Below are 12918 nucleotides of genomic sequence, written 5' to 3' on the forward strand. Positions count from 1 at the left end.
GGAGGTGAGGAACCCAGGGGGCTCGGGGAGAAGCTGCAGAAAGTTCTCCTGGGCTTTCTGTACATGTGTCTTTCCCTGGAGCCTGGGACGGGGCGACTTGCTGTCGCTAGATCCCACCTCCTCTCCCTGCGAGATGCACAGCCAGACCAGATCCCCTGGCCTAGCAGAGGGGAGTGTGGTCCTCACGGGCTGGGTCTTCAGTGGGGAGGGATTTCTGCAGATCCCCAACTGCACACGATGCGTATCTATGACATGCCCGTCACCTGCCGGGCCCTGGAGGTCTAGCCAGGGGACCCACCACCACGGAGCCTGTATTCTCATGGGGACAACCAGACAGCGACAGAGCAAAAAACGTGATGCTTTTAGAAAGACCCTTGAAGAAACCCGAACGGGATCCCGTTTACCTTGAGAGAGGGCTGGCAAGGCGTCTCGGGGAAGGTGGCCTTAGAAGCAGGACCTGACTGAAGAGAAGGACCCACAGGGCCGATCTGGGCCATAAATGTGCAGGTGGAGGAGACAGCAGGTGTGAAGGCCGTGAGGGGTGTCAAAGCCGGGGGCCAGCAAGAAGCCTGTGGCTGAAGCCCGGGGGGGGGGCGGGGGGAGAAGGGTAGTAGGAGGAGGTGAGGTCAAGGTCCTCCTGGCCCGTCTCTGCTGTAATTGGGACCCGGCACCTTGCAGGAGCTGCCCCTTCCTTTTCCGAGGCTGTGCCGTCAACCCCCAGGTCGGTCTGAAGGTCTCAATCCGCAGAAAGCCCCAAACTGCGCCTCAGTCCTCAAGAGAGCCGACCAGAGGGGAGAAGGCTGGAGCTTCCTGGGCCCCACACACCACCTGGTAAGACTGACACGTGGGAAGGACCCTTTGCTTTTCTAACTAGGCACCTAGATGGTTTGGTTTCTGGAGCGCCTTAAAACAGGTGTTTCTCATGGCTGGCGAGGGCTGGGCTCTGACCTCACAGATGCATCCCTCACAGGGGTGCAAGACGGTGCACCCCTCTCTAGGAGTCACTAGTCTAGAGTGGCACCAGAGCTAGACCAAACACAGCCCTGCCCCAGGACCTTTGCACCTGACGCAAGAGGGGAAAGCCTATGTGTTTTTGGACACCTGGAATGTATATTCCCTGTGTCTTCCAGGGAACCTGGGAGCGGGTGGCATATCCCTGAATCAGACACATGCACGCACATCCCAATGTTATTCCCGAGAAAATGCCCCCCAACCCCTGCCCAGAAAGGACGTTTCTGAGGGTCCCCCCCCAGGGGGGGCCGACCCCGCCCTGCGCCGGAGAAGCCACTGAGGGAAAGGCTTTGCCGGCAATTTGTTCAGTTTGCCAACATCAAAGAGGGTTGTTGTAAACCATGTGAACACGAAACGGCTTCAAAGCTGAAAACGGAGGACATTCTCAACGGCCTAATTTGGAATTGCTTTAAGGATGCTTTGGGGAATAAACAAATGGAAATAATAGGGCTGGGGATACTCCGGCTGGGGAGAACTCTGTTTTCCCTCCTCGTAAGAGCCCTTCCCGGCCGGCGCGTAAACCACGTGCACATTCCAGTTTCTTCCCGGACGCGAGCATCCCCCAACAATGCAGATTCACCTGCCCGGGGCTCTAACCACAGGGGAGGGATGATCTCCGGCCCCCCCTCAGCTCCCCCTGGACATACGGGCCCAAGAGGACCCCGACCTCCACATCATCCCAAAAGTCTTTTGAAAAGGTTACTTCTAACAGTTCTTCAATGCCAGTGTTTTGGGTTTATCAAAAGCTCTTTGCTGGGTGCGTGACTTGATCCACAGGCCAATAGGGCAGTTCTTTATAAACTGAGTTCTAACTCATCACAGGAGAGAGGTCTGCCTCCCCCAGAGTGACCTGAGACAGTCAGCGAGCTTCGAGTCTACATGTGTGGTTGGGGGGATGGTTGACAACATCGTTTTATTTATTAATTTTTTAATTTTTTCATTTGACAGAGAGGGAGCACGAGCAGGGGGCGTGGCCGAGGCAGAGGGAGAAGCAGGCTCCCCACCAAGCAGGGAGCCCCGTGCGGGACTCCATCCCAGGACCGCAGATCATGACCTGAGCCGAAGGCAGACGTTCAACCAATTGAGCCACCCAGGCGCCCCAAAAAGATCATTTTAAACTGTTGCTTCAAAATAGTAAAAATGGGTGGCCCTGGGTCCGTGTTTTCATTATGATGTCAGTGGATCCAAAAGGCTGAAAAGCGGCCCCTGGAGACAGGACGTTCTGGAACGTTCCCTCTTGCACAGCGAGGGAGAACAGTGGGCGCCTGTGGTCCTGGGCATCCGTGGGCCTGCAGTGTCCCCTAGTGGTGAGAACATGGCAGCTCAAGACACCTGTTTCCGAGAAATAGAGACTCAGTGATTGACACATCCCGCTGTCACCAACGGACACAAGTTGTCAGGTTTGAATTAGTCAAGCTGTATTTTTAAATGAGCTCATGCACCCATATTGAGGATCCAAGTGAATGTTTCCCAACGGGGCGCTGCCGACAGCCTCCTCCACATTCTCTCGTCCTCTGTCCTCCTCCACGGGAGCAGAGGGTCTCTCCAGGAAAGGCACAACCCTGGGTCCTTTGGGGGGTCCTCGAGGGCCTGCATGAAAGAGGAGAGGCCCGGGGTCCTGCTCAAATGTCGTTTAAAGACCAGCGAGTCTGGAAGAAATACGGACTCGTACCAGCACCGCTGAGCACGGCAGTGCCCGGTGAAAAAGGTCTTCCTGGGGCAGGGGGAGAGGGGACATCCAGGCATCCCAGTCCCCGGTTCAGTCCCTCGGGCTGCATTTGAGGAAATGAGGGCCAGAAAGGGGGTAGTCATAGACTCAACTACTGTGGCCTTTTAAAGACCCTGGCATGCCGATTAAATTACATAGAAAGTCTGAGTGTAAGACGAGGAGTGTCCACGTGTAGCAATGACTCCGTTCCGTGCTTCAGACGAGCTGAAACTCCAGTCACTGGTCCTTCTTTTTCTTGCCTTTTTCTTTTGTTCTGGCATTTCTGTACTGAGACCGCTTTGGAAATTAATTTGTAGAAAACCTGTCATGAGGAATCTGCATTTATTTTTTTTTTAAGATTTTGTTTATTTATTTGATAGTGAGAGATCAGTAGGCAGAGAGGCAGGCAGAGAGAGAGGCGGAAGCAGGCTCCTTGCTTGCGGAGCAGAGAGCCCGATGCAGGACTCGATCCCAGGACCCTGAGATCATGACCTGAGCTGAAGGCAGAGGTTTTAACCCACGGAGCCACCCAGGTGCCCCAGGAATCTGCATTTAAGGCGCACATATTTATCAAATATTTCAGAAATTTTCCCCCAACATTGGCCTTCAAAAAATTACAGTTTGGCTAAAATTATCACACTAGCAAAACTGGAGCTTGTCACACATGCACCCACCGGGGGCCAATGATTAGTAGTAAGTGGCAGATCCTCCAGCTGTGTCCCTTGTTACCACATCTGGCCCTGCTGTGTTTTCCCTGCAAGACGGTGCACTCCTCCCTGGGAGCACCCTGCCACTAGTCCAGAGTGGCACCTGAGCTAGACCAACCACGGCCCTGTCCCAGGACTTTTGCACCTGATGTGAGAGGGGAAAGCCATGTGTTTTTGGATGTCTGGAATGTATATTGCAAAGCTTAGAGGTTGCTGGCCGTGGGGCCCACGACATGGTCTGGAGCTCTGGAAAAGGCAACACCAGAACAGACCAGGCTGCCGTCCTCTTTCTTCATCCCGCTCATTTCTCACTTTCCAGGAAATACCTTAGTGTCCACATGAACTCCAGTGTTTCACGCTTGTCCGGGTCCAGGTGGTCCCTCATTCCCAAAGGGTCATCTTTCATCTGTCCTCTAACTCGCTCCACTAGCCGGGCTCCTGCTTCCAGGCTGGTTAAAGAAATACTGGAGAAACTTAAATGAGCTCTGGGCACTTGGGGTCAACACGTCCCATGGCTCCCACATCACTCAGTGAGAGTCTCATCCCCGCGATGCTCGGCAAGGGTGTTGTGAGCTGCCGCCTTGTCCCGGCTCTTCTCCTGTCTCAGCCAGCGGCACTGCCTCCTCCAACGCACCAGCATCGCTCCCGACTCAGGCCCTTTGCACAGACCACTCCCTCTGCCTGTTACTCCCCTCCACGGATACCTATATGGCTCATTCTGGTCTCTGCTAGAAATCATGTCAAGGCAGACTCCCTCCCTGGACATAATAGCTTTCTACCCTCATCCTTTGTAGGGTGTCACGTTGCTTGTCAACACTGAAGTACTATATACTAAACACTAAAATAAAATACTGTGTGTGAGATGCGAAATACCATATTGGTTTAACGCCGTTCTCCCCCACCTGGAGTGTGCGTGAACTCCTGAGAGCAATAGCTCTGTCTGCTTTGTTCCCTGCTGTATTCTCACTGCCCAGAATAATGCAGGATAATGCAGGCATTCCAGAACTTTTCTCTTCCCCTACTGGGGTTTGCTAGCAGGAAACTCGCCACACTGTTAATTTCCCAATTCCCCTGTCCAGCCTGTGGCAGCGCGGTAGAATGGGTTACAGGGAAGCCTCTACTTGGATTTGGACTGAAAGCTGTGTGACCTCAGCCAAGTTGCTTAACCTCTCTGAGCCTCCATTTCCTTATCTTCAGAATTGTAGAGGATGCTTTCACCTAACGTGTTGGGCTGTCCTAGGATTGATTCAGGATACCCACGTGGTACCTAGCATCCCGGCAATGGCTCTCTGCTTAGCAGAGAGCAATCAGCCGTTATTCTTTTCTAGGAGCAGAAATGCGTTCTTACAATGTTGTCTTTTTTCCTTGTCCAGTTTCGCTATTTGACTATCCACATAATTTATGGTGTTTCTGCCGGGTCAAGGCCAGATACAGATTTTGTTAGCACGATACTAAATGATCTCTGTGGGGATCAGACTCGTAAGTGAAAGTCGTGTTGGTATTATGCTCACATTAGACCTCTCAGAACATCAATAACCCAGAAGTCAGAGAAACAATTCCTACAAATCAACGTTACTCATCCCAGAGTTTAAAATAACTTGCCTTTTTTTTTTTTTTTTTTTGCTGTTGTTCTGAAAGTTTTTCTCTTCTGCATAAAAATTCCAAGGCTTGGGGGAAAGAAAACAAAACGAACTAACAAAAAACCCACAAGACACCTTATATAATCGCAAATTTTCCTTGATGAGGTGTCTGCAGGGGTAAAAGCTCTCTGTTGATTTTCGTGCGCCTGTGCACACACTTAGTGAAAAGTGCTGACTGGGGTATAAACCAGTCGTGCCAGATTTTCAGGTTCTGTTCGTGAGCTGTTGCACCTCCCCAAGTTCAAGTTGAGTGTCAGACTTGCTGTTTAAAAACGGTGTTGCTGGGTGTTTATATAACTGTGCGTGGTGGCAGGAAGTCGAGCTGCTCACCTGGGCTGGGGAGCTGGGCCCCTCCAGAGTCCAGCCCCAGCCTGTGCCGACAATCACCGGCCCGAGCGGCAGAAAGTGCAGGTGCCCCCCAGTCGCCTTCTGAGACCAGTGTGGGTGCACCCTTAGCCCTTCCTCCTCCAGAGCACTCCTGTCCGCCACTCTCTGCCTTCAGGCTGGGCAAGAAAACCAAGACTACGGGAATGAGTGCGAATAAGTAATAAATAATCCATTGCTAATTCCGATAATTTATCTAACAATGCCAACCTCTCCCCACCACTGACCCAATCAATGTCCTTTCACAAGCTAACTGTGGCACCCTGTAGTTCCCAAAGATGGTCGCAACCGTGCCTCCCAGCCGTGAGCTCTTCGCAACGCCATCTCAACACTGCCCCATCTGGGGGTGTGTCTCTCTTCCTTCCCTGAGGATCTAAAGGGACTTGTGCCTCTCAAGGGACTGACGGAAAGGTAATGCCCTGTGCCTACCAAGGTAGGTCAGAGAAGGTAGGTCACCTGGTGCCAGAGCCCTTATTCACGGAGCCTTGGGGTGTAAGGAAGAAGTCTGACTATCCCTGGGTAGGGACCACAGAGCTACGTGGAGAGGCCATGTGTCCACGTTCCAGAGAACAGTCCTGGTCTCAAGCCCTTAGCAGAGCCCCTCAAAGTGTTGAGTACAAGAGCCTTCAGACAACACCAGTCCCCAGCCAACTGGTCACCCCCTGCTTCCAGGCTCCCCAGTGGAGTTCCCAGTTAGTGTGGAGAGAAAACCCCACCCTGCTGTTACCTAAAATTTTTAAAAAGGTTGTTCTTTGAAGCCACTAAGTTTGGACGGTTTGGTAAGCAACAGTAGTGACCAGAACACCTGCCAGGAGCAAAGCAGACCCTTGTGGATTGGAACTCACGTCCGTAAACACCTACATCAGACACCCACATTCTGCCAGGCCCTGGGCTGGGCTGTCAGGATTCAGAAACCACAAATGGTTCCTGTCCTATATTCATTTTGACCCATTAACTTGCAAGTTAAAGAAACCGACTCACACTGGCTCCTGGGTCATTTGTGGATCCAAGTAACTGACAAATTCCAAGCAGATCCTTCAGGAAAGGCTGGATCCAGGTGTTCAAGTGGCCCTAGCCTCTCCCCATCTTCCCAACTCGGCTTTCCTCAGTGTGGACATCTCTGTTGACCCCTTTTTTCTGATTGTTCTAACAACAGTTCCCAGCCTGACTGGCATCATCTCAAATAAGGCCACGGGCCCTGAATCAGATTTGAGTTGCACGGAGGTGTTGAACTGACCCAAACCCCATGTACTGAGGATGGGGAGGGCTATTTCACCGGGGAAAACCAGTGACATTATCAAAAGAGAAGGACCTGTGAGCATTCGAACACAGAGAAGCCCCATGCACCGCTCTGTTGAAGGGAAGAATGAGCAGCCGTGTGCCTGGGAGCAGGCAAGAGTGTCCAACAAGATCAACACTGAAAAGTTCTAGAGCTTCCTCCTCACTTTGCAGATGAAGACGTCAAGACACAAAGCTTCCAGGAGTCAAGGCGGCACATCGAAACCGTGGCAAAGTCCAGACTCACCCAGCCCCTGCGTGTTCTGCTGCTCAGCCACAGACCGTCCACCACAGGCCATCAACCGCAACCTTGACTTCTCCCAGCTGAAGGGATTTAGGCTCATGATTATTGATTCCAGCATCAGATGAACAGGATAATAGACCAAGTACTGTTTCCTCCTCCTGACTTCTACCCCAGCAGACTCACATGCTTAAAGCTCCAGTCTTGCAAAGCACGATAGATAAAGGGCAGGGTGCCTGATTCCCCCAGGGGGCGGAAATCTCTGTCTCTTACAATAGATTTGACCGCTAGCATGGGACGATTGAGATACAAGCATCTATCTGCCCAGGTTGGTGTGTGTGGTGAGTGGGGGCAGAACTGGCCAGAAAGGCTTTCTGAGCAAGCCTCTGACGGGAGAGGGTTGGGAAGCTGGTGGCAGGGATGGTCATGGGTGTGTCTTCCCAGAGCCTTGCTGCAAACCCCCAGACACGGGACTGGGTTCATGGTCAAGGGAAGACCTCGGCAGCTCTTCCCTCAGCAGCAGTGACGGGTCCAGTGGGTGAATGTGTAACTCAGGGGCCAATAACGTCCTTGAGAATTTGCAAACTGCAACTGGGACACAGAAGTCCTTATTTTTCCTTGCAGAAAAGCTGAAAAGATGTGAGGTCCAGAGCCTCCAGGAGCCGGGTCCTCTACCTGGTTACTGAAAGAATGAAGCCAACATTTAGAGAACGAAAGAGAGAACCCAGAGCGAGTTTGAGAGCTGGTTCCTGCTGGTCTGGACACCACACCTGCGCCTACACTTTCAGCCGCTCCTGGGAACCAGGGAGTTGCCATTTGGCTTAAGCATTTGGAAATGGATTTCCAGATTGGTGTCTCCAAACCTTCCCAAGAGATGACTCCCGGGCAGGGAGGTAGTGACAAGGAAGAGAAAAGCTCAAAGTCAATACATCTGAGCATCAATATCCACGGCTGTATTTTCTCAGGAACCCATGCAGCCTGGAGTTACAAGAATGGGTGAAGGGAAACAAGATATGCAGTGTTTCTGGCACGATTCAACAAACTCTAGCTCCTCCCGATTATGCTTGTCCATCTGCGAAGGCATCGTTTGCTTCAATACTCGACTTCCCTAGAGGAGCAACGGCATCCCATCGGCTCTGAAAGCTACGGTCCCCGCTACAAGTGTTAAACTTTGAATCTTCATTTTGTCATTAATCTCTACGTGTGTCTAATGTTAAATCATCTGATGAGTAGAAAGTTCCTTCATTAATTGGTCACAGGGTACAAATAATCATTCATCCTTAATCGTTAGGATCCCACGTTTCTGTTGAAAACGTCTTTGTCTGCCAATCCTAAATAGATTTTCCATTGTTCAGCCGGCTGTGAGGTCTGCTTTTCCCATCAGTCTGCGGAGACCATTTCCAACACGTTGCAAGTGGCCTGATAATTGCAAATCTCATGGATGTATTGAATTTCTTGTCTGTCTTACTTTCTCGGTAATATTTGACCCCGTTCACTTCGTTCCTCCTGATCTTGTGACCCCACTGTTTTGTGACCATAGTTTTTAGTTTCTTCTCCTTTATGATTTGTCTTCAGGATCAATCTGTGCATTTCTGCTTCTCTTCCTGCCTCTTACTGTGCCCTCCAGGAATTTATCCCTTCCTCAATTCCGCATGTTCTCCTTGGCACCTTGGCAACACGACCGCTTCACCCAGCAACCAGGTCTACCCAAGAAATCTCTCCCCAGACCCACACTGAATTCCCAGCTGCCTGTTGGGTGTCTTCTTTGGACAATTAAGATTTAATTTTTCTAACATGTCACAAGATACATACACGCTCTGTCCTTTTCCTCCAGCCCATCTCATATCTATTAATGGCCTTGACCATTCCCCAGCTGCTTACAGACTTGGAAGTACCACCCACCCCAGGGTCAGGATCCATCATGGAACTCCACAGAGCCGTCATGTTGAACGTGAATTGTCCTCTCTTCTTCTCCTCTGCACGCCACTGCTGAGGCTGGGATCCACACGGTTTCTCTCTGAGGGGTAACACAGGACTTTCTCGATTATGTTCCCTGCTGCCTCCCTGGGCCTCCAGGTGTCCCGGGTGATGTTATTAAAATATGATCTGATTGTGTTCTTTTCTTGCTGAAAAGCATTCATAGCTTTCTGAGACCGTCTAGACAATGCCTAACCCCTCATGGGACCTTTGTCTCCCAGTATACCTCCTCCCCCACCTCTATTCTGTGCATTCCGGGTTTCAAATGCTCCAAACACAGCTCCAAAGGTCTATCAGGCTCTTTTCAACCCCACGCTTTTGCATATACTATTCCATGCTTTTGGAAAGAGAACATCTTCTTTCGTGCTCCTGGTGAGCTCTCCCCTGAAGACTTAGCTGCCATCTGTCCCGCCCCTGTCTGACCTCCCCATCACATCTTCCCCTCAAATGCCAGATGCCCATGAACACGGCTTCAAATGACCGGAAGGGGGGCAGAAGTTATGGTGTGTAACTGCTCTGGCTGGAATCTGCGGGCATCACATGTCCCCCTGGCTCTCACCTTCCTGCAACACCTGCTTTGAACGAATCCTCAAGGAGCCCCATGGAAAGGATTGGATCCTGGGAACCGAGGCCTCCTTCCAACAAGGATGCACATGAGCCATTTTCGGAGCGGCTCCTCCAGCCCTAGACGAGCCTCCAGATGAAGCAGCACCAGCCCATGTCCTCCTGAGAGATCCTGAGCTCGAACCTCCTGGCTCAGCTGCTCCGGAATTCCTGACCCACAGAGACCACGAATGGTCGGTGTTGCTTTCACCTGGCCAGTCTGGGGCTTGCGCTAGGTAACTGATACAACCGTCATCTGCCATCCAGTGAAACGGTTTGCTAATGGTCCTAGGGGTATTTGTCTAAGTCCATTGGTACCCCATTCCCCACCCCCACGTGCTCGCTCCTGTTTTATGGCTGGACATTCTGTGCACATTTTGTCATGGTTGTCACCGTTATAGCGATTCCAGAAACGACACGACCTTCTTTAACAACCACCCCGTCCCCGCTGTTGGAGATTACGATTTGTAATTGTTTACAATTATAAACAAGGCTGTGCCTATTATAGCAGATAAAATTTTAGGGCACAGATATTTTCCTTAGGATAAATACTATGAGTTTATTGCTACGTAAATGGGAATGTATGTCCTAAGTGTTTGGAGAGATATTTCTCTCTTGTCTGCCAGAAATGCATAAGACACAAATTTTCTCATATTCTAACCAAGTGGGTAACTTCGGTCCCAGGGGGTGGGGTGGGGGGGATGTCTGGCCCTGAGTGTAGACATTTCTCCCTGTCACTAGCAGAGGGAGGGGGCTGCTGGCTTCTGGAGGGTAGAAGGCTGGTATGCAAGACATTCATTGCCCACCAAGAACTCTCCAGAAGTGTCAGCAGTACCCCAGGGGTGTTCGTATTTTTAAAGTGAGCTGCCATTTTAGAGTTGAAAACTTGTATCTCGTTGTTTTTCAATCGTTTCTGCTTTTATTTCTTGTTGCTGGCACCAGAAGCATCCGGCTTGTCACTTCCTGGTCCCTGCTGTGACTTGCCTACTTGTTACTTTCCTCGCGTGTGAGCCTTCTAGGGTGACTGGGAAGCGTCCTTAAGAAGATGTGACTGCTTGGTCTTTCGTGGCAAATATCCCCCCGCCCCAGTGGTTCACGAGCTTCTTACCTGTATTTATGGTCTGTGGGGGTGTGGTTTTCGAGTCAAAACGGAAAACCAACTGCGTCTACTTTCTTGGTTTCACTTTCTTAAACTCTCATCGGCCTGGAATTCACTGCGCTCCGGGGGGGGGGCAGGTTCAGGATGTACTTCTCTTCTCCTGCGGCAACAGCCAAGCGTCCCAATGCCAGGGATGGCGTCGCCTGGTTCTCCCCGGGTCACCGGCACCCGGGAGCTTCTTAAGAATGCGGAGCCGAGTTTGTGAGATCATCGGCGTTATGAGGCAATATGTCATCATTTCCACTGCGCACCAGCCCCGTCCTAGTCATGAGGAATCACAGAGATGGACGTGTGCTGAGTGTATCTTGTCTGCCACTGTTTAATATTTGGCAACTAGTCAAACACCAAGCGTTTTGCTGTTCGGAGTCCGTTACCCTTAGATGTAGGAGGTTATTCATTAACAGTAGGTGCCCTGTTCCAAGTCACACACCTGCTGGCGGGGGGGGGGGGGGTGTGCCGGGGGTCATCACAACAGAGCCTTTCTGTGCGTTGCCGAGACTTACAGCCGTTTCTCGTGCCGCGGCAGAAATCAAGATTTTCCTTCTAGATCCCTCTTGCAGAATTCTCAGAGCCGTATTTAATCTTAGTCTCCCAAGAAGTAACCTCCCTCCCCCAAATTTACAAGTGTCATCCGAGAGCCCCACAGGATCTTGTTACACGAGTAAGGTTCCATCTCGATCGGACACAGGGCTGGCAAACGGTGTGATAAAAAAGCTTTCATTAAAATAAGGAGGGAGCTCAGGAGGTAAGCTGTGTCCTGCTGCCACTTTTATTTTCTTTATCATGTATATATGTTTCCAAGTGCATTTATTTATTCCTCGTTCCCTGGCAAATAGGATTGAGGGGATGTTTGCGTCGGAGAAAGGTGGCCTTCCACTCTGGGAGCTCTTAACCCGCGAGGAGAGCGGCTTCGTGGACATGGTGGTTTATGAGGGCGGTGAGCGCCTGCAGGCCAGCTCAGGGAGCCTCGGGAATAAGTCAGGCCAGTTTCTCACTCACTGCCCTGTCTCAGGGCCCAGCAGGTTCTCCTGCCGCTCCATCAGCTGGGGACAAGGCTCCCTCAATCCCAAACACACTTGGTTCCTCCTCGCCCTTCCTCTTTTCCTCCCCCGTCCCTCGTCACCCTGTCCCTCCCGTGCACAAGTATCGGCAATGGTCTGCAGACTGCTTTCGCTTCTGTCTGCCGCGGGGGCTCCTGGCAGGCCTGTGGGTACAACAGGAGAGTCTCTCTTGGCCACTGCTGGCTGGACTGGGGGAGGTGACCGTCGCAAGCCAGACCGGTCAGAGAGCGTTCCCCGGGGTCGGGAACGGAAGCACAAGGTGGACGTGTACGTCTTCCACCTGCCCAAGCACCGAGCAGCAGAGAAAGACCCACTGCGGAGAAAGAACAGATTCGGACTTTGTGGCAATCCGGGGTGAATGTACAGGAAAGTGGGACCTTTGGTCTGGCTGTGGAAGGAGCTGCGCATGCGGAGAAAGGAACCGACGTCTCCGAGACCCAGGCAGACGCTGCGCTGGGGAAGAAACAGGTCTCAGGGAAAGCCAAAGGGTCCGAGACGAAGGGATCTCCATTCAATAACCAGAGCCTTGACATGTTGACCTGTACATATCACGCTTCTTGGTGAAATCGAACACCTGTGGTAAAGGTATTTGTGTGTGCTGTCATCAACCGTCCAGGAAATGGGCTGATAGTAACAACTCACCCCCGAGAAGCAGGCGGGGAAGCAGAAACGCTCTCCACTCGGTAGCACAGCTCCTTCTCTCCCCGAAGATGCCTTCACGTCTCCCCATGATAGCTGCAAAAACGACAAGAAAGAAAAGAATGTCTCCAGTCTGGGATCTCGTCACGGCTCCCGTTCACCTGTTTAGAGAGCAGCTGTGAGGCATGAATCACATGCCCAGCACACGAAACCAGAGAGAAGTAAGACAATTCCCCGCCCACTCCCCCAGCCTCCTACCTGGAGCTTGACACAAAGACAATGGAGCGTGCTGGAATCTTCTGGAAGAGTGACTCAAACATTGAGAGCAGAAGACATAATCAGAAGTGACAAGCATCTTAAACACCTTTCTCAAAGTTCAACAAGTGAACGTGTGCGTGTTTTGCCTGCCCTGGATCCGTTCTCCCTTCTTTAGGAATGAAAATCTTTAGAATCTTCACAGTGGCGTGGATGGTGCTGACCTCAGCCCTGGTCCTCGGATGGGCACATGGC

This window comes from Martes martes, assembly GCF_963455335.1.
Source record: "Martes martes genome assembly, chromosome: 13".
Taxonomy (NCBI): Eukaryota; Metazoa; Chordata; class Mammalia; order Carnivora; family Mustelidae; genus Martes; species Martes martes.